Source organism: Taeniopygia guttata, chromosome 1 (assembly GCF_048771995.1).
Source record: "Taeniopygia guttata chromosome 1, bTaeGut7.mat, whole genome shotgun sequence".
Taxonomy (NCBI): Eukaryota; Metazoa; Chordata; class Aves; order Passeriformes; family Estrildidae; genus Taeniopygia; species Taeniopygia guttata.
In genome coordinates this window covers 60,343,675-60,365,680 of record NC_133024.1, presented here as the reverse complement: position 1 = coordinate 60,365,680, position 22,006 = coordinate 60,343,675, and the positions used below count along the sequence as shown (strand labels likewise).

The following is a 22,006-nucleotide window of genomic DNA, read 5'->3' as shown; positions in this document are numbered from 1 at the left end:
ATGAACAACCCTAAATGTATTGTTCCTTAGTTTATATTAAGTGGTAGTGGATGGCTATGAAAAAATTATATTTTTTATTTCTTTACCTTCTTTCAGGCAGCTTCCCTGAGATGAAAGAATCAGAATATCAGTGGATATGCTACTAGACCATTTGTAACCTGGCAGGTGTGTGCAGATAAGTAGAGGTTCTTACTGAGGAGGGCCTTTCCTGCAGATATTCCCCTGGTGCATGGCGTTGTCTTGTGGAGTCCCACGGCACATGGCAGCCAGGCAAAGGGTGAAGATGGAAAGTTACAGGCACTAGTGACAGATAGGCTCTTATAAAGACTGTAACAGTCCTTCTGTATTAATCTAAATTTTTCTAATCTAAATTTTTCTTGTTATTTCCTGAAAAGGTAACTGTAGTTGGAAGTATGTGGGGAGGGAGTCTGTTTCTCCAAGCTTCCTTCTGTTATGCCCCTCAAAAGAATATGAGAATGAGAAACACAAGGAATGATGGATGTATTGTCTGATGAGACTTACCTTGTCTGGTGTGACTCATGGTGACATGGTTTACAGAGTGCAAATATTTCTCTTCTCCATGCCTCTTGCAATAACATCTATCCCCTAGAGGCTGCACCCTTTGTAAGTCCAGTCAAACTTCATTATGACCCTTACAAGATCTACTTTAAGATTTTTTGCGAGATTTGACGTGACCATGTTAAGTTTTCAACTCAACACATAGCTTAGTCTCTCAGCCCCAGAAGCTACAGGCCATGTACACTTCTATTTTCCCGCAAAGGCTCCCAGAAGCAGTACTTTGAGCTCAAACGTGGCTTGGTTTCTGAAAAAATCGGGATACTGGAACAATGTTTCATCTTCAGAAGACAGAAAATATGTAGTACGGCTCCAAATAAATACAGCTCAATTTTGTCTCCAAAATAATAGTGCTAATACTCAGGACAGGATTTTAATTGAAAACTTAATTTAAAATGCTAGGTGTTCAGGAATTCATAGTGTATTTGGAATTCTGGATCTCCAACAACTTATCTTGCACTAAAGATTTTTTTTTAGATTTAAACATGTGGGAAAATATTACAGATTTAGTATGTGCCAGTTGTCAATATCTGCTTGCATTCTTCAGTCGTGAGAAACAGACACAACTATTTTGGAAACTATGGGAAAAAAAACCCCAAAAAACAAACAAACAAACAAAAAAAAAATCCCCAAGTTTGGAAATCTTAATGATTAGGTGCAGTTTCTGGGAAAAGTATTTATTCCCTTGTTCACTTAAATTTTTCAGCTACTGCGTATCTGAAATGTAAATGTTTGTGCTTTGTGGAAAATACAAATAAAAACATATAGGAAAATAGATTTTAATTTATAGGTTAGGAAAAGCTTAGCAGAAAGGTAATATTGGGCAAGAGAATAAGACAAATTCAGAATTTTTGCTGTATACTAGCCAGGCATGAAAAGGACCCAACGTCCATTGAAGATACAGGTTTCAGTACATATGGGTTCAGACCTAGAAACACTGTGTGATATCAAAGAAAGTGGGCATGAAAGCCCACAAGAAGTCTTTGGCTTTTTCAGGAGCAGTCAAACACTTGAAAGGTTATTTTCATGTTGACCAGCAGTATTAGGTGTCATAGTTTTTCAAGATCTCTCTTTGAGTCCAACAAAAATATAGCTCTTCTTGTCTTGGATTGATGAATATGCACAGCTGTTCTGAGCACAGCTGGACTTTCCATTCTACATGTCTATTTAAGATGTCAAAGATGCTCCCGTCCTGCTTTATGGGAGAAAATCAACATCTTTCACAGGTCTTCTGAAAAGGTAGAGAGTGTGACAACAGGTAATTTTAAACAGGTAACAGCCTGGTGTTTATGGCATCTCCAAGACTGCTTGTGTAAGTAGCAAATGAATCTGTGCTCCACTTTTCAAGTGAGTGCTGAAACACTGTTTTATTAGTTTTTCTCAGGAGAAAGCAAATTTGTACATCCTGGCTATCTTATTAGTTGTTCTGCACTGTACTGCACAAAAAGAAACCAAACAAAAAACCCTCTATGTTTCCCATATTGTTAGGAGAGAAGGATTGTTTAAGCCACCTCTGTAGCCCAGCAGGCAGGGGACATGCGCAGTTTGCAAGAAATACAGATTCATTTTTCTCCCTCATTTGCTACAAGATTGGTTATACAAACTGTATCAAACATTCTTTCTGAGACAGCAGTGGGTTTTTCTTCTCAGAAACAGTGGAACAAAACAGATTTAAGATTTTGTTGAAATAATATTTCTGAATCCTTATGCCTCTTAGCTCCTTTCTCTCCCTTGCAATTTGCTTTGTTCTTCATCAGACATAACCAAATAATAAGGATTTTTGTCAGAATAACCCCAGGCAAAGGCATAGACCAAACTCAGCAAAACTACAACTCAGTAAAACAGAAATACTTTGTCTTCTGTATGTGTGTTCTGGCTATTTGTTTGCTTTCTTTTACATTAGTGAAACAATTGTGTGTAGCTTCAAGGCAAAAAAAATGTTTTAGTGGAAAGGGAAGGTCTTATACCATTGCAGAAATTCAAAGATACAGTTAAAAATCTTGGGTTTTGCCTTCGGAAATATAAGTGTCTCAAAATAAATAAAAAATTTAACATAAACTTGTAAAATGGATTTGTTTGGAGTTTTTCACCAGCTCTTTATTCTTTATATTTGACTCAGAGGGACCTCATTGATATCTTGAGAGGAACATCTTGAAATCTTTAAGTTGACACATCCATGCCTTAGAATATCACAGGGCATTTTTTCTTCCAGACTTCCCAGAACTGGTACTAGACAGCTATTTTTATGCCACCAGATTTTCCAGCTCATCTTCCACTTTCTCATTCCATTGCTGGTATTCTCAGAACCTCTTGACACCAACTGAATCATTAGGGTGAGATCCAAATAGCTCAAATCTTTCAGTGTCCTAGTAGACCATCAGTTCCCTAGCATGAGTGTCTAGAATTTCTGGATTGCCACTGGAAACGGCATTAGCCATTTAAAGATTCTGAGCAATCATCTAGCTTGAGACCTTCAGAGTGAGGCTTGCCTGTGAAGAATGACTGAACATGTGAAGAGCAGATGGAAAAGCTCATTATTCTTTAAGACTGTGGAATCCCACACAGTTTATACTATGCAAGGATAAGGAACTTGATGGAATAGCCAGATGTGAACATGGAACTGTAATACATCTTTCAGGAAAGTAAGGTCTAGATCAAATTGAAAGAGCTGACAAAGGCATCATCCTCATCTCCTTCCAGCTTCCAGAACCTCTTCCAAGGAAGATGACTTACAGTCTTTGTTTTCAAGAAAACCCAAAAGAAAATCAATCAAATCCATGTTGTGTGACCTGGACTGGACAACACCCATGAAAAATGAAAAATGTAAAAGTGAATATAAATATAACTATTTTTCCAGCAATCAGTTGCTACCTTTACTATCAACAGTAGCTCAAGGCTGTCAGGGTTCATAAAGGTCAGCAGACCCTTGGCAGAAGGTGCTCCATGCATGGGAAGATTTTCACAGATTTGGAAAAGATCAGTCCCCAGACTTGTATCTTTGTCTATATTTGTAATGGTATTTGATATTTTTCCCTGACTCAAGGAAGTGGATAATAATTCTCCAAAGTGAAGTATGCTCTGCTCTTTTAAGTCACTCCTCCCCATGTGACCCCTTTTCCTGGGCAGACTGTGTGGCATATCCTCAAAGCTGTGTGTGCAGTATGCAAAGCTCTTTGGTGTGAAGTTTCCTAAGCTGCTGTGAAACATTTTCCAAAAATCTTTTACTCAAATAGCACTACTTTTTCCTCTCTTCCTAATATGAAAGCAATGTATTTCTGCTTTATCTTTTTTTGGGTCTGTAACAAAACTTTAGCTGCCTGAAATTTCTCCATGCTACTTGTTTCTTAGAAAGCAGCTGATGTACCAACATATACTATATTAAGGATTGACAGCTGGGAGGAAAAAGAGTACAAGGAATCAGTTTCCTAAATTTTCAAAATACTCAAACCCCATAAATCTAACATAACTTTGCTAAATACCTTAACTGTTGAAAACCATGGGCAAAAACAAAAACAAAAACAAAAACAAAACAACAACAACAAAAAACCCCTACACCAATAAAAAAGCAAGTACTGCATCCAAGAATGCACATGCAATGTAATTTAACAGAAAGAAAACAGCTTTGGTAGTATTCAAATTAAAACACAGGGCAGTCCATTTAGAATAAATCTTGTCCAAGCATTAGATTCTAAGTAAAGAATATCAAGGTTTATTTTCTCTGCAAAGAACTGCAGATTGAGCTTGGGTATAAGGCCAAAAGAGTAGTGCCCAAGGGCAAAGACCTTCTTCATCTAATCACCAGTACAACTGTTTTAGTATACTAAAGGCTCCATAAAATTACCTTGCAAATACAGAAGCAAAAAATGCTTAACCTTTGTCTCCAGGCAGACTAGATCTACCTTCTAACTTCCATTTTGTACCCAGTAGTCATGATATTCAGAAGTCAGTCCTTGTGGAGAATCTGGTAAAGCTCTCCTTCACAGCTGCCTGTCTGTGGCCTATGCCTTAGCTTATAAAACAGTTTATACATCTTCTGAGGCACTTAAAGTCTTCAAAAGTTTACTGGCACTGACATATCACCGCTTTAAAATGGTCTTCTCTGTTCTCAAGTGTTTGTTACTTGCTCTTTAGGTCAGCAGCTGTCACCTTTGGTGTGTGTGCAGGAGGGATTCTGCAGGGCTCCTGGGTACCACTGATGATTTAAAACTGCTTAGACAGACAAAAAATCTGGTCAGGATGAAACTCTGCTTCATTGCACCCACCTGCATGTAGCTCAGGTGCCCAGCCTGGGACCACAGGCTTATCCAGGTTGCCTCATTGTTACAGCAGAGAGAGAGGGTCATCACCAGATAAGAATTCAAATCCCCTTGCAGAGATGTCTTGTAGGGCTGAGAACTCCTGGCTTCCTGGCTTAGGTGCCCTGCTTGTCAGGGAGGGATGAGCCCGACCCTACACCTGCTACAGAGTAGTCCCTTGTGTTCCTGCACAATGGTGGAAATAAGGTGGAAATTACAGGAAATAAGGAGGAAATTCAGTCATGGATTGGTTCATATTTTTAAGTAACTTTACAGAATGTTCACTGTTTCTACAGGCTTTTGATGTAAATGCTGAGTAGATGAAGCATTTATCACAGCAACTAGGGGACTATCCTAAATCCAAAAGCAGAGGGGTGTTGAACAATAACTATTTATTACGTCTGTGAACAGACAAGTAATCCAGCACAGTTTGCTAACCTTCAGTAACACGTTTGTGTGACTGAGTACAAGTTTAAGATTGCTCTGAACACGAATAAGTAATTTTTGATGGTAATCCTAGAGAAGCATTGCACATCATTGAAGCAAAGGCAATGCCCCAAGTTAGGGTGAGGACAAGGCAAATATATGGAGTATGAGTAATTTCCCATGCACAGCAGTATATTGATCCTCTTTACTTGTGTTTAGGTTAAAACTAGTATTCTTAAGTCCCCTTCAGCCCAGCAAGAAACCCAATATGCCTCACCGAAGTCACAGGCTCTAGGCATGCTGGAGTACCAGCATCTGTGATCTCTGCAACCTGTGTTGCAAGGGCCTTGTAGCACTAGACTTTGGAGGAAAAAACTCATCATTACAGACATTCACTTATAATTAAGCTTTGCAGAACAAAAGTTTTAAACAATAAAGAGAATAAATTATCCATTCAAATGGAACTTTTATTTATTTTTTTTTTTCTGGAATGGTTGTCACCCTTATAAACACACTTAGCAATGATGGGAAAATTATCTTGCTAATGTCTAAAAAGATTACATGTGTTTAATTTTATGCTGTATTTAATTTAGCTCTGCTCAGAACTATTGTTGTGATTCATTGGCAAGGTACTTACACATAGGAAATATTTTGTATAGTGAAAAGAACCAACAATGCAAAACCCAGAAGACCCAAACTCCCTTGCAGATTAAAGCCAAGTCCATGTTTTATGGGGAATATTTCCATGCTAGTAAACCACAACATCAGCCTCCGAGAACTGCAAATCAGGAAACTTCTCCCAAATGCTTCCTCCACAGAAGCTTGAACTGTGAGCCAACCAGTTATGCTGCAGCTGGGATCATTAGCAGTAGCTAATGCCGGTACCAGTGGGGCACAGTTTTACACCAAACTTTCCATTTTGATCCTGGAGGATACCAGCTTAATTTACAATGATGCCTATTTCCCAGCACAATCAAGTGCTACTTAAACACTGTCATCACTGATAGTGTTTAAGGAGCTAGTCTTACTCTTTTGGTCCATTTACTTGTCCTTGTAGCCTGAAGGGTATTCCTGTTATAGTAAAGGGAATTCTTGTACAATGCAGAATGCTGACTCTAAGGCAACAACACAGATTTGTTTCAGCATTTTCTGCTATGTTTTATTTCTACAATTTTTCAAGAAAATTCACTGGGTAGATTTCTTTTCATATTAGGTATAATTGTCCTTCCAGACTTTCATTATACACCTCTACACAGTCTTGTGTGCAGCTGGAAAGTGGGGCTTGATATCCAAACTCAAATCAAAAAGCTGACTGGTTCTGAGAAGAACTTTTACAGAATCCACTACCAGATGCTTAAGAAGAACAGAGAAAAAATGCTGAGAAATATGTTCATAACAAAACTGTCCTCTTCAAGTCTATGTATGTCATACTAATGCACAATGTATATAAATATATTGCTGTTATTTGGTCACATAAATACTGATTGTACATAAAACCTCATCTGTATAATTACAGTCATTGTTATCTCATAAACTGATAGCTCTTTTTTCCAATTTCATGCAAGGTTTGGCCTTTGGAATAATTTTTGGGAATGTGTTTCTCTTTTAAATGATGTTTTGCATCTGAAAGCATTTAATCTAACTGATTCAAAAATATGTCACCTTCTAATTCCAAAAAACTGTGACACAGATGTGCAATTAATGCTGTCTTTTTGGTGGAGGAACAACCCAAGGGGCATTGCAGCCCAGACTGGATTTTCAATAGCAGATTATAAGGTACATCTTCAGAACAATGTATGTGTACATTTTAGAACAGTTGTATACCCTACTCACTCATAAATAACCCTGTATTCATAGGAAAATTGGAGAAATACAGATATTACACAAATATTAGAATAAATCACCCTAGTTCTTTTATTTGTAGAAATACATTTCTCTTTGCAGGTGAATCAGCTTTAGAGAAGTTTCCTTCTGGTCAGCTATCTGCCAGGATCCAAGGAGCTGTATTTTCTCTGGGTGTTTTATTAAATGATTTGTGTGTACACAGAGAAGGTTCTTTTAAATGCTGTGGATGCCTTGAAACATAATCCTGCTGGAAACTCCATCTGTACTGAATGTAAAACCTTATCAAGACTGAAAAAGCTTCAAGAAAATCCACAACCCAATTTCAGCTACATCTATGCTACCCTACTAATTGCTACTACTCCTTAGTTTATAAGATTTTAAAATACCTTCAAATCACTTGTTTCCAGAAAGAAAAATATATTATGATTCTTTGGCCTAATTTTATGAAAATATCTTTTAAAATTTTCCTTACAAGTTGTCCTTATCTGCAGAAGTGACCAAAATCCAAAATGTTTTAGCTCAGATCACTGAAAAAGCAATGAGGATTAAATTGATATTGGGTTTATTGTACTGCTGATAACCTCTCAGAAATTATAGAGATGTTGCACAGCACTTTTCAACCCTTTTCCTAGGAAATGCAAGTGATCATGACTCTTAAATTTTGTTTAGCACTAATCAGTCCTTTGAGACTATAAAAATAATGCTCTTCATGCCCTACACCATATTTAAAAAAAACCTATTCTCTATTTCTGTCTTTTCTCATGCAACCCCTTAATTTCTGCTACTTACATAAAAGAAAACGATGGTCCTTCATTACCCTTTTCCACCCATACATGGAGTCTGAAATTAATTTGGTATAAAGAACCAAAATACCAAAGTGTGGTTAATTCTGTCACAGAAATAAACGTGGTCAAGTGCCAATCTGCCGAACTGTGGTAGTTTTTGCCTTCTCCCTGTGTGCTTCTTCCACTGGAACATCTTGGAAAGCAATGTCTTCCAGCACGCACTTTCAACAGGTAGTACAATAAGGTATTGACCATCAGGAACACTTTGGACACCAGCATAGCCTCAGGCAGCTGCTGCTGAAGGCTTTCCCTCAGCATTTTTATCCATAAAGATCTGAGCATCTGACCAGGATTTCTAATCTCCCAGTGCCCTCACACACACCTTGAGTTACAATAGAAGTCCTTCATGTTGGGATAATGCTGCCTGTTTCTTCTCCATACCCTTCTTCCCTCATTCATTGTTCAAAATATTTTAATAAATTGGTTTTGACCTGATGATCCAGTTATTTATCAACAGTTACTAATAATTTCAGCTTGTATAAGTGTCCTAGAATAACCAAATGGTTATTCTAGGACAAATTCTTCACACTTCATGACTATTTCAAGATATTGGACAAACCCTAGCAACAAACATATGTTTTTCATCCAGTGCCTTTTCCATAATTACAGGAACTTCTTTTTATCAGAAATTTTATCTACTGCAACCAAGTCAGTGAGCAACAAAAAAATGCCAAACAAAACAAAGCAGGATTTTTTCCATATTATACTGAGACAACTGCAGTGGCAGAAATGCACTGCTATGTGTTTGATACATCAGTGAGATCTAATGCTAATACAATGAAGTTAAAAGAAAAATTGATCAGTTTTTCATGTTTATGTAAGGACAGGTGACACTGACTGCTATTGCACCTTCAAAACATCTGCTAATTGACATTACAGCAGTAAAGGTGGGCGACATGAAATTCTATGCTGTTAAGACTTGGTTTACCTCCTTAGTCATGAAGTGTGAAGCTATTGTGTAATAAAGTGAGAAAAGGTTCTGCGAGGTTTATCTCTAAATGACAGTGAAGAGCACTTAGCAACCTCCAACAGTGCCTTTGTTAGGAGAGTCTGTGCTCAGGATGTGCAGTTTGTGGGTGAGACTCCTTCCCAGATCATCTGATGTTAATAGACGCTTTCACAGGGACACATGCGGAACTGGAACTAAGGCTTTAAAGAAATGGAAAGAAGCTGACTTGCACCATCCTTGTACCATGATTTAACAGAGGGAAGGAATCTATCTTAATTCCCATAGCAGGCAACTGTGTGAAGGAATATGTCATAGCTCCAGCTCAGCCCCAGGTCTACCCTCTGGCATGCCACAGACTCCAGAGGATGAGCCTCAACTCATCAAAAAGACATTTCTGAATAACATGGACTGAATGAGAGTCTATATCTCAAATATGGAAAAACACCTTCTAAAGAGAACAAGTTCAAGGGTAAAAACCAACAAAGATTAGCTGAAGGTCTGGAAAAGAGCAGATTACAGGTACTGAGCTTAAAAGGATATGGGCAAGAGAAAGCCCTTGAATTCCTTATAAATGCAGTAAATGTACATACATGTAATATTTGGGGTGACTAAAGAGAGGGATGGGTTTTATGGAAATGCAGAATTGTGACGTATTAAAAAAACACATTAAAATTGAAGAAGTGGGAGGAAAAGCAGTTATTTCTGAAGTATGGATGGGTCAGATAATCTCATGCTAAGCACAAAGCTAGTGAAGCTCAGTATCCTCTCCAGTTTCTGTCAGTTTTGTCAAACTGGTGGCAGAGCAATGGTGTAGCTCTGAGGAGCTACACAGATACTGCCTTTCTCCGCTTTTATGTGAGACACCTCCAAACTGCATTTAGAAATGTTTTGGCTCAGATCAGGCTCAGATTCTCTTTCTTGCACCCCTGCAAATAAAGGAAAGGCCAGTATTCCTACATTGATTATCTGCCTTGGTAAGACTAACTCACACTGACAAATATTTGTTCATGAATGTAACCTGGAAGACTTCAAAACTAAACTTCTACTGAACAAGGCTCACATTGCAGAATTAGACTTGTCCTTAAGGACTTATTTTTGTTTAGGACATCAGGGAAACGGTCATTTCTTCCTGTCCTAAAGATCTGAGAAATCCAAATCTGTTTTTCTAGCAACACAAGATGAAACAGCTCCTCCAGCAATGCAGACATGTCATTCTGCTGCTGTAAAACTCTGAATCTGAAATTTATCTAAAGATGGAGTGATGTCATCATGGTCCTGATGACTTGTGTAATTTTATTATTATAGAATTTCTGAGCCTTCCTGATATTTCATGTATTTATTAGGGTTACAAATTATTTCTAGGCATATTTTTCCTTAATGTTAGTCCTGCAATTTTTTGATGTGGTTTATAGCTTTCAAATAATCAATGTCAAGATCATCATGTTGATGAAAAAACTTTCAGAAGGCATAAATTAGAAGCAAAATGGGATTTTGACAGTGATGCAGAGGTCATGCTAATCCTCACAAGAGAGTTAATGCCTTGTTGATTTGTACATTTACCCAAGGCAAATGCTATATCTTCTATTGAACTGTGGGCACAGTGTGCTGTGAGATCATTACAAACCCACACACTTCAGCTGATGCAGATGATGATTCTGTGATTCTATGTGGGTTCACTTCTCCAGACACGATCTTTCCATAATGCAAAAAGCTAAGAAAACTTCTAAGCAGATTTCTCTCCTTCAGCACAGTCTGAAATTATTGTAAGAAGAAAAAGACTATAAAGCTGGAATAGGAATTTCATTTTCTAGTGCTATACCTGAAACACTGAAAATGTTGTCTGATGGAAAGAGGTTCTGAAAAGTAGAGGTGACAGAAGCCCTGATTGTCTATTGAATGCACGCTATGCAACCCCTCCCCACCAAAAAAACCATCCAAACTGCTTTGTCCTGCAGCCTTCTCCCTGCTTTGTTCCAATAAAACAGAATGACCCCCTTTAATGTTTTGGAGGGAATTTTGCAAGAACTGATATTGACTTCACATATTTTGATAAGTGGCCATGCAGGATTTTGCTGGATAAAATTTGCAGTGGCTGTCATTAAAACTGGCTGCCAGTTAGCAGGCCAATGTCCCAAGAAGTTGATGGTGTAATTGAAATACTGTGGGCTGTTACAACCCACGCCAGAAGGTGAGGGTAACCCAGGTTCATGTTACTAGATCCCATGGGGCGGATTAGAGTGGAAGGAGACAGGATGATCAGTGTTTGTAAATATACACATGAAGGGTTTGTTTTAGAACAATTTGCTTGCAATGGAAAGCAGGCATGTAGCTGTTTTCCTTACTGTTACCTACAGAAATATGTCAATATGAAAGCATACAAATATTACTTAAGAAAATGCATGAAGAAAAGAAAGAGAAAGAAAGAGTAAGAGTAGAAAGATACATAAGCACCACCCCAGATCTTGGGATGAGACTTGAATCTTGCATCTTTGATATCCCTTGGTAAAATACACTCGGGCTCAGTGGGAGTCCCTAGCACCTCCCCTGGGGGCGAGCTTTCAGTCTTCTGGTGGGAAGCCTCAGAAATGAGTCTGGGAGCACACTTTGGGGGTCTTTGATGGTTTGTGACACCTTCTGAGACATGACAGCTGCCTCTCACATCAGCGCAGTTGAGCCAGGAATGCCCCTTCAGGAGGGATGAAAACCCTCAGGACCTTTCCCAGGTGGAGGTGTGGGGGGAGTTTTACAACAGAGTGACTTATGTAAGGGAGGACAATTGGCATGATGAAAAGCACCATCCCACCGCACAGGATCTGCCTCTCATCTGCCTCAAAGCCATTTGAGGCCTCCAGTGGTGATTGTTCAGACCCCCTTCTTATGCAGACCAGAGGTTTGCCATCACACACCCAAAACCTCACCTCTTTCCCTTTCATCTCTTGCAGGGGTGCAAACATGGCTTTAGCAAAGCAGCCTGCCTCGTCCACAGATGGTCAAGTGTTTTGAGTCATTAATCTTTAACAGACCAGTCTCGCACATGGGCAAAGGCTGATGTTCTGGTGTGAGGCATTGGCTCTACTCTCAAACAGGGGAACAGAAAGCATTAACTTTCTGGAATTCCCAAGGAAAGAATGGGGGAATTTGACTCCTTGGCAAAGCATATTTTTTAAATAAAATGCATATGAATTAGAATTTCCAGGAGAAGAAAGATAAAAATAAAAAACCCAAACCCAATCAAAAAAAAACCCCAAGCCCAGAATGCTGGTAATGATTGACAGAAAACACTTCAGCAAAATACCATCTGAACCCTCTTGTCCTGACAATCAGCCCATTTCTCTGAGGGCTGCTATGGGAAAAATTCATTGTATCAGACAGTGACAAATGACAAATGTTGGTTGCAAAAAGCACGGCCCAGGAGGTCTACATGGGGTCACAAGAGAAATTCTGGGAATACACGTTATTGGGGGTGGGGGGGGAGGTGAATCCCATTGACAGACTTTAAAGGGGATGAAGATAAGAATCAACAATGCGTTTGTTTGAGCCTCATACAAGCAGTATGGGCAGAAGGGCTGAGACAATGGAGCCCCAGCACGCAGCACAGATGGGGACGTTTCCATTGCTGTCTTTTAGTAGGTGGTGGGACCCACAGAGGGAAGCATGCTGATTAATCCAATAGTGAAAGCAGTTTTACAGAGTAATTAACCATTACCATGTTTTCTGTAGTATGGCATGTTTAACTTCCCTGTTGTGATTATTATTCAAACATGAGGCTTGGGAAAGCAAATGTGGGGAAGTGCCCTTGGAACAACTAATGCACAATGCTCTCAGTGCTGAGTGTTTTCTTCTACAAATAGTCTTTGTCAGAAGCTCACGTGGATCCACAGAATCCACTTGTGCTCCCGACACTCATATTCCTCGCCAGAGAGGTCTCCTAGCTATTTTCCTTGGCTGCTTCATCAGTACAGCTAGCTTTTTCTTTCAGGCTATGCTGGATGCCACATAATGGTGTGAATAATTGAAGTAGTTTCTTTCCTTTCTCCTCCCCCAGATCTCTTGATTAATATTTTGTTGTAGACCTTAATTAGCACTTTTCTGGCTTCTGGCTGCTTGTAACTCAGAGCTTTCTGAATAGACACTAGTAAAACTTTACACATTGCGTTATGACAAATATTGCAAATACAAACTCCTTACTAGATTTGCAATTATATCATGCCCAGAGAATTCTATTAAAAACTCAGCATGACACTGCAGATGGTGAAATGGCGAATGGGCTGCTTCCTGTATGCATGGAAGTAATTCTGGTAAATCACATCAGAATCATGTTACAAAGTTGGACCATTGAAAGGACAATAGCAATTGTTAGCCTTTGTAATAAAGTTTGTGTTTTCTGGGAATTTTATTTCAGTGGCTGTCGTGGTGCCTCCTTTGGTCTGCAACTAGCTCAGTGTTAGGCACACTAGACAACAAAGGCCACCCCCATGACAACTGCGGGTGAGGGGTGTGACCTGTGAGTTCCGTTGCACCAGACCGGTAAAGGACCCTTTGCGACGGTGACAAAGACATGGGAGTCGTCCTTCTGAGGGTACCGCTGCTCCAAGTTTATTGGTGGTCTACAAGACCCACCTCAGCTTGAATCGGGTATGCCTGAAAAGGCGACTGGGTACAGTTTGCAGGGGATTATAACCGGGGGTGGCAACATGGGGAGGGAACAACAGGGGACCAATAGGGAATAACTGGGGAGTGGTGAAGGGAATGACAATCAGGGGAGGTGTCCAATGAGGTGAGAGGAAAGGAGGGGTCCCCGGGGACCTATCACCTGAGGCCCTGGCTGGAAGGTTCTGGATAGAAGGGAGAGGCCTCAGGGTGACAGACAGGCCCTGGGGCGGGGTCTGGGGAATGACTCAGCACAAAGTTACATTATCAGGGTGGGGAAAGGGAAGACTGACAGGCGAAAGGGGGAGGAGGAGAAGGAGGGACGGACCATTTAACACAAAGAGGGGGAGAGGGAGCAACCATAACATGGGGGAACTTAAAACACACCCCAACAAGTGGCTCAGTTTCCTGCCCACTGAATCATACTCTCAAATGTGGTTTATATGCAAAGACACAGAGGAAACCAGCTCTGCCATAGTTTACTTGCAAAAAACACTTGTATTCACTGTAAGAAACAACCTTTCTACTTTCACTTAAAGAAGTTTAAAAGGTCTTAAACTTCTGCTTTTGGCCTCACACACAAAAATGTATCCTGAATGAAGCCCAAGGTATATTCACAATGGATGGAAAAGAGTCAGTTTTAAAGAGGGTCAGTAGGAAGATGGCATCCCAAACATGGCAATATGGTTTCCTCTTCAGCAGCAATGAAGCCGCCTGCGATTTTGTGCCTATTAATATGAATCCATTGAAAAGGGGCTTCTTTGAGACTCTGTGAACATGGCTTAACATGAGGAAGTGCCTACTTTAAGCTCTTTGCATACACCTTATTTGCTCTTGGAGGGGGACAGAACATCACTAGTGTGAATTTTTTTGATGTAATCACTTCTCTTGACCTTAAAACTATTGCTTTCACATAATAGGTTGCTAGTGAAAATTCACATTTTTTGGGAAAGGGTAAATTTCCTGGGTTGTTTTTTTTTTGTGTGTGTGTGTTTGGTTTTGTTTTGGGGTTTTTGTGGGGATTCTTGTTTGTTTGGGAGTGTTTTTTTTTTTTTTTTTTTTTTTTTTTTTTTTTTTGTAAGGATCTGGCTATGCAATTTCTCTTAATATGAGGATGAACCCCTATGCTAAGCCTCTGTGAGGAAATATGCCTCTTTCATATGTTGTGACTCAGTAAATTAATTATATTTCCATAAAATGCAGAAGGCAATGGTATAGAAAGACAATAAATTAAGTCCTGCTCTGGATATGTGATCCTTGATGGAATACATTTTTTATTTTATTTATATATTGTTAAATAGAGATTTTTTGCTTTAAGCATTGCATCACTTGCTCAGAATGAAGATTATGGGAACTGAGGCTTTACTGACATCAACTACAGTAATATAAACCATCTACATTTATGAAAGAAGAAAGACATCAGTAAGTGAAACAAGCAATACATATGTTCTTCCTGCTGAATAAAGCCCAGTTTTGAGGACAGATGCTTGGATGATGTGCAATAATAATCTGTCTTTCTATAAAAACTGTCACTCTGTGTCTTATAAAAATTTAATAAAGCAGACATGTAGAGCCAGATGGTAATTTCCTGTTATTAAAGCTTTAAGGGACAAATTAATCTCTGTTGTACCCTCCATTGACTTCAACACTGTCTCTATTGACTTGAATGAAATTACATTGCAGATAATTTGGATGTGGGTTCTGGAGGATGGGAACTATTTGGGTACCTTTTGGGGAGTCATTTGTGTAAAACCTTTACATTTCACATAACTGTCACGAATTGCCTGTATCTTTGGGCACAACATCACCATATAGTTCCTTGCAGTGCTAAGACACCAGCTTTGCCCTGTACCTTGGAGCATGGTGCTAAGGTTTTGGAAATAGTCTGATGGCCACAACTGGGATAAGGATTTATAGCACTGAAACAATCTTAAAATGTTGCTGGGTTTGGAGCAAGTTCAAATATTTCTGTGGAACTGTGAAGTGCAGATGTACCCCAAGACTCACACAGGCCACAAAAGAAAAATTTTAATGAGTTAATGTGTATTCAGGTTCAGGTGGAAACAGGCAGGTACCTCCCCTGGAGGAGGGAGTTTTACACTCTCTGATGCAACACTGTGGATCATGTGCAGTCCTCTGGTGGAAAACCTCAGAGAAGAGTCTGAGGGTATTTTGGGGATCTTTGATGGTTTATGGCCCCTTCTAATGACCACTGTTTGACCCATGCTCATCTCTTCTGAATCTTTGGCATCTTCTGCCTAAATATTAAATATTAAAATAATAAATTGCATTAATTTTATTTTTCTGTGATCTGGAGAGCAGATGCAAAGATATTACTAGTTTTACATATGCCAAACATCCAGAATTTAAACTACCTGAGCACTGGTAGCTGCTGAGCTGGAGTTTTGAAGAACCAGAGGGTTTGAGGAGGCAGTGTGCAGCCCAGAGGGCAGACAGTGGGGCTGGACAGGGTCTGACCAGACTCCACATATGCTTCTCAGAACAAGCATCCTAATCATAACCTACCTGGGATGCCTCTAACTGCTACAGTCCCTAATGCTCTAGCCCAGTTGAGGAAATAGATCTCAATTTAATATGGGTATAGAACTATAGCAGTTGAAGATTTATGTAGATACAAGACAAAAAAAAAAATCTCACAATGTTGATTTTTTTTTTTTTTTTTTTTTTTTTTTGCACAGAAGACAGCACTGTGGTGCCTTTCATCAATGATAAAGACCATCTGATACTATACAGGAACACCAGTGTCAGAGTATGTGTGACAATCTGAAAAGTAATTGTAAGTAGAAAACTCCACAGTTTTAATCTATTTTCCCTTTTCTATGAACAGAAGATGTTTTTCTGGTTATAATGAAGATAAACAACTTCAGCTCTGTGCTTTGCTCTGCTCTGGAGATACTGAGAAGTGGGGAACACTGTGATTACTCTTTCATTTCAAAAATTGTTTGCAATGTACCTAATTAGTCCTGGTAGAAACAAAAGTGAGAGCAACATAAACTGCAGAAGGAGTTCAATTTATCTTGCTTGACTTGTAAGTAGTGGCCAAATATAGTCATTTGCAAGCAAAAATATCCTTACCTTCCTTAGTTTTGCTGAACAAGTTATTCGAATGGGAAAAAAGTAAGAAACTTCCTTTCCCTTTACCATTTGAAAATAGAACTTTGAATCAGAATAGATTTTGTTTATCCACTTACTTACAGCAACTTAGGGCTTTGATGAAGTCCTTATTACTGTTGAAAAGAAATGTCAGAGGCATTATCCACCACCTGACTGTGCTCTATGTAATGTGCACTGGTTACAAACAGCTTGGAGAAAGTTGAGAACTCAGTAAGTATTTTGCTACTTCAAGTGATGGGTTATGACAAATAGACTGAACTTCTTTGTTTGCCTTTCTGTGATAGGGATTAGTATAAATCATGATGGATCTTGTATGGTTCTGCGAAGTCAAGCCTTGGCATCATAATCCATCAACTCTACTGCAAAAGTTTTTCCCTGTGTATCCTCTACAATGCAACACCATAACACTCCAATAAAGGAAATACAGATTGGTTGCAGGGCTGTTTCCTAATGACTCCCACATGTACAGTTAATTGAAACAATGCCCTAATCATTCAGTTGGAATTCTTCATTTCCAAGAACTGCTCAGGAATCAAGAAACAGAAGTTAAGACTGCTATAGTTTAAAATATCAGTTTTTGTCTTCAGTCTTTTTTGATTATAGGATCTGACAGACCAAAATATCTTTTGAGAAAAATTACTGCAAAGCTATTTCCAGAAAGTTACGTGACAATCTTTACCCACCTCTTCTTTATCACTTTGATATTATTTACAAAGTATTTTCCATTTAGTTCTATATAATGATTGTTAAAATCACCCAGAACCTAATTTTTAATAATAAATGTTTTAATCTAGTTTTAACCTTTCATAGAATGTGCCCTGAAACAATGCTTGAAGCTATGAAATGTGCATTTTCCTTTCAAATCAACATTGCCTTACTTTGGTGCTGTTCAGAATTAGTAAACTGAGGATAACTTAACAGCTCTCTGGTAAAACCTGTGCTGTTCTCCTTTCTGTGAAATGCCCATTCCAGATGGGCACAGAACAAAATCCCTCACATTGTGAATGATGAAGGACTAGAGGAGAGACCCAAGGAGACTATGGAAATCTGCAGCCTTGATAGTTTTCAAAATTTTACTAGACAAGGTCCTGAGCAACCTGATTTAACTTTGTGATTTTCCCTGCTTTGAGCCAGAGAGAAGACTAGATGATTTTAAAGATTCCTTCTAAACAAGGTTATTCTGTAAGTCTATATTACCTGCACAAGATTTTCTTGGCCTTTCTCTGACTCCTGGGGGAAAGAAAATGGAAATACCTTATGCATAAAAGATAATGATTATACCAAAGTTAACATATATATTTTCAGTAAAATCATTACAAGAGTGTACACATTTCTGGAGGGCATTATGAAATGCTGTTTAAAAGGCACCTGGGACATCCAACCCAAACACATGAACCCTCCATGTATGCTCTATAGTTTGCAGAAATGCAGGATCTGCCTTTGCAATGTGACGCGTCATAAAAAATTTTCTGTGAGAGTATACAATGACCGCTAGGTAAAATGCAAATTGAAGTGTGTATAGTGCAATAAGCTTTTCAGGTATTTACGAAGTAAAAACTTGTGACTTGAAAGTCAATTAAAATTCTTACACATCTTCTTAGAATTGCATAAATACTGTTGGAATACCATAGTAGATGGTATATCTTCAAAAATGTAATAGCATCTGCAGTTATCTTTGACTCAGTATTTGCAGATGTCATGACAGGTCTGTTGCAGGGGAACTGAGTCCAATTTTTCCCTTTAGATAAAGTCTTTCTAAAACTGAGGAATAAATCCCTTTTTCCACAGGGGCAACTTTATGCAGAGCCGAGACTCACCTCAAAAGGGAGCAGGCTCCATTTTGATTCTGCTTTCTCTCTGACAGCATGCAGGTAGGAAGAATTGGGGAGCAGCTGGGGGTGGAGATGAGGCTCTCTTTGCTCATCCTGTGCTGGGTTCAGAGTGGCACTGGCCAGCACTACACAGGAACATCCTGGGCTGTGATGGATTTTACATTCTTTGTTTTATAGGACACTAAACCGAAATTTTTCAAAATGAAAGTGCTCAATGATCCTTGGGATGAATGAGCAGCCTTGCTCTCTGGCATGGGTGCATTTTCCAGGATGGCTGAAGTGTCACTGCAGATAACAATCACTTGGCTTGTGGCCTGTGGCAGGCAGTGGTTTTCAACCAGGAGTAAGACAACTGTCAGAGTAAAGCTGAAAATGATCTTGAACTGAACAAAAGTTGATTTGGTTGCCAGGCTTAGAAGTAGGGGTTTCAGGTCACAAAAAGAGATGCTTTCAAGAAATTCCCTGTCAGAATTGTAAATAGTGACACATCAGGTTGTCAGTGGTCAGGACATTCTTGTGTGTGTGTAAATAACAAGAAGAACATCCCTGGTACTCAGTGCTTAAACAAAGATTAAAAGTCATAAGGATGTCAAACAATACCAACTGTGTTGCCTTCTGTGTACCTGTACCTAATGGCTTATCTGGACACTGTTCTCAGGAATCCTCACACTTCAGAAGATAAAATGATTTATTTTGTTCTCAGCAAAGCCTTAAATTGCTTCTTCTTCAAGTCTTTAATACACAGAGCAAGGTTTGAAAACATCAATTTTCTTTAAGTTAGGGAACAGCCTCTCAACAGTGAAGGAAAATGTGTATTTTAGCTAAAGTAACATAATATTCAGCTGGAATCCTTCATTGCAGATACAGTAGGACAGATGCATTGCCAGCAAAACTATAATTCTCTCCCTACTCAATATTTTGAGCCCAAACTGAACCTTCTCTTGTAAATGTAACTATTTCCATATAAAATATTCTATGAGACCAAATTCTACATTTGTTCATTAGAGCAAATAAAATTGCAGAAATGTTTTATTCGTTGTTTTCTTTTAATGCTGTGTTTCACCATGTAAGTGTCCTAGAAATCCACTGATAATTCACTGAGACGATCCACCCGGAAAGACTTTGATCTCTAAACATGACAAGAAAAATCATGGTTACTTCAGTCTTCCCAGTGCCACACCCTGTACATGTCCATTACTGTAGACTTTTTTGGTAAGAAATGGTTTTGGGGGCTTGAATAGGAAAAGGTTAGTTGGATCCTAGTTCCACAATGTGCTTAATTACATCTATTATTGTGGGCCTGCTGATTGAGATGGGATCAAAGTCATCAGCTTAAATCAAGCCTGTGCTTTGGAGCAAAACTCTGTGAGATCATCTCCTACCCATCACGCATCCAAAGCTTTAAGATTTAAACACATGGCTTTATGAAATGGCTGCATCATAATTTTCAAAGGTGAGTGTAAAGTAGATTGAGTTGGCAATATACCAAATTAGTTTAGAAGACTACATAAACAATAGTCTAGACAGAGCTGCAGATTTTTGTCTCCTGCTACACTCATATATCTAGTGTTCTCCGCAGGAACTTTTTATCTCTCCTACTCAATCTATTTCATGAAAAATGTACTTGAAATAACACTAAGGTTTGCATTTCCCAATGCTTCCTACTCCTCTTCACAGCCTAGTGATAATGAAGAGGAAGTTTTGTTCTGGGCTGTTTCTCAGCTTCTAGAGCACCCACATAACAGACACGTGTGAAAATGACTCAAAAAGTGATGAACAAAATCTCACTACATCTGCATCTTGCTCCTAATGACACATTTTTATTCATTTTTCAAGCTGCAACAACCATTTCAGTCTTGAGATCATTACACCCCTTTAAATATTCTAAATAAGGGCGGGTTTTACAGTATTCATATTGTTCATTTAGCCACAAGTAGTTTAATTTTTTTTTTAACTTATGACAAGATGCTAGCTCAGAAAGAACTATCAAATTAATGTATTGTAAGAAAAAATATTTAACAAGCATCAGCCACAGGCCAAATCAGCAAAAAAAGGGAAACAGCCCAGTTTTCCCACTAAAGTGAACAACTGTTAACATTTTGGAGGGTGAACTGATGTGTGTGCAGATGTGCAGCATTTGTGTGGGAGAGGTCACTACTAATCTCCAATACTTCGAGTCTGGCTTCTGTTGTAACTCTTTCTTGATGCTTTGGACATCTTTAAGTCTTCTGGCATGCAAAATCGTCTGTGCTGTGCTGATCAGCTGCTCACTTTGACTGCAAGGACAGGAACAATGAGTATTGTCCTTTGACTGCAGCATTTCTGTTTTCTCAGTCCAAAATAATGGATTTTGTTCATGTTGTGCCCTTGCAGGAGTTACTTGACCTTGCAGGATGTAAATGAACATCCAGGTACAAGTCTCCATGTCCTCCCATTTTTCTGGCCTCTATATTCTCTTACCATTTTCTGCCTCTTAATTTTTCACAGCTCAGTTTTATGAAATGCCTTACTGCTTCCCACATGTCTCATTTCTACATTTGCTTAGCCTCTACATATCCTTCTTATCCTCTCCATGTTGTTCTTTTGCCCTTTGCTTCTCACTTACCCATCTGGCACAGCACTTGGACCAATGGCTTCCTACAGCTTGGATAAACAAGCAAGGCAGAATTTTCCCCAGTGTTTTCTCTGTGTCAGTAGATTAGGAAGTGAAAGTGCCTTTTTTAACTGGTAGTGAGTGCTGAACCACACCTGATCTTGTCAAAAACACCACTAATATGATGCATTTCACACAGAACTGACTGAAGGTTCACATCTTCCTTCCTTCCCTTATCTGAACGATAGTAAGACCATTAAAATTTTTGGTTTGTGACCTTGAAATTCAGATAAGCCACCAACTCACAAAGGAAAAATGTCTTCCTGACGATGTGACGGCTGAAAATTTTTAATAAAAAAGCAACATCATGCTGAACATACTGAAGTTGTGACGGTGGTGGTGGTTGGAAAGGAGTTTGGGTAGGTTGCTGTCTTCATAACAGGCAGCTTAAAAAGTCCTGGATACTTGTGTGGTGTAGAATTACAGATGAAATTTTACATCTCCATCCATCCTGACATGTTTTGAATAAATTTTAGGATCTATCAAATGGTAGTCTTTGATGGAAATCTAGAAAGGTATTTTCATGCAAGTTAGGTAACATAGGAGACTTAAATAAAGTCCTTGAAAAGGTAGTGCAAGGTTTCTGACACTTCTAGAGAGTGTTCTGGAGCAGAACTAACAAGCAGACACTTCTGTTGTCCTCCTCAGGTTTCCATACCTCTCCAAAGACCCTAAAGGGAAACCAGGAAGGCTGCATTCCTAAGTCAGGTGCCTGAACTTGGTGGCCTACTGCCAGGACAGCTTTTCCCTTATTTTCTCCGAGAAGTCTTGGAACATCTTGGAGATGTTCCAACATCTCC

At 39.0% G+C, this 22,006-nt stretch overlaps 1 long non-coding RNA gene across 2 annotated transcripts in view; it reads left to right on the top strand.

Moving 5' to 3' along the window:
- Positions 1–20,659, top strand: part of LOC140684147 (uncharacterized) — an 81,347-nt gene extending 60,688 nt beyond the window's left edge. Inside the window, exons 3-4 of one of the 2 annotated variants that reach the window (XR_012055940.1) lie at positions 16,286–16,383; positions 18,510–20,659. This is a non-coding gene — a long non-coding RNA (uncharacterized lncRNA). Of the gene's footprint in view, positions 1–16,285; positions 16,556–18,509 lie in introns of those variants that run through there. The other variant, XR_012055939.1, reaches the window with a different exon arrangement.
- Positions 20,660–22,006: the final 1,347 nt, after the last annotated feature.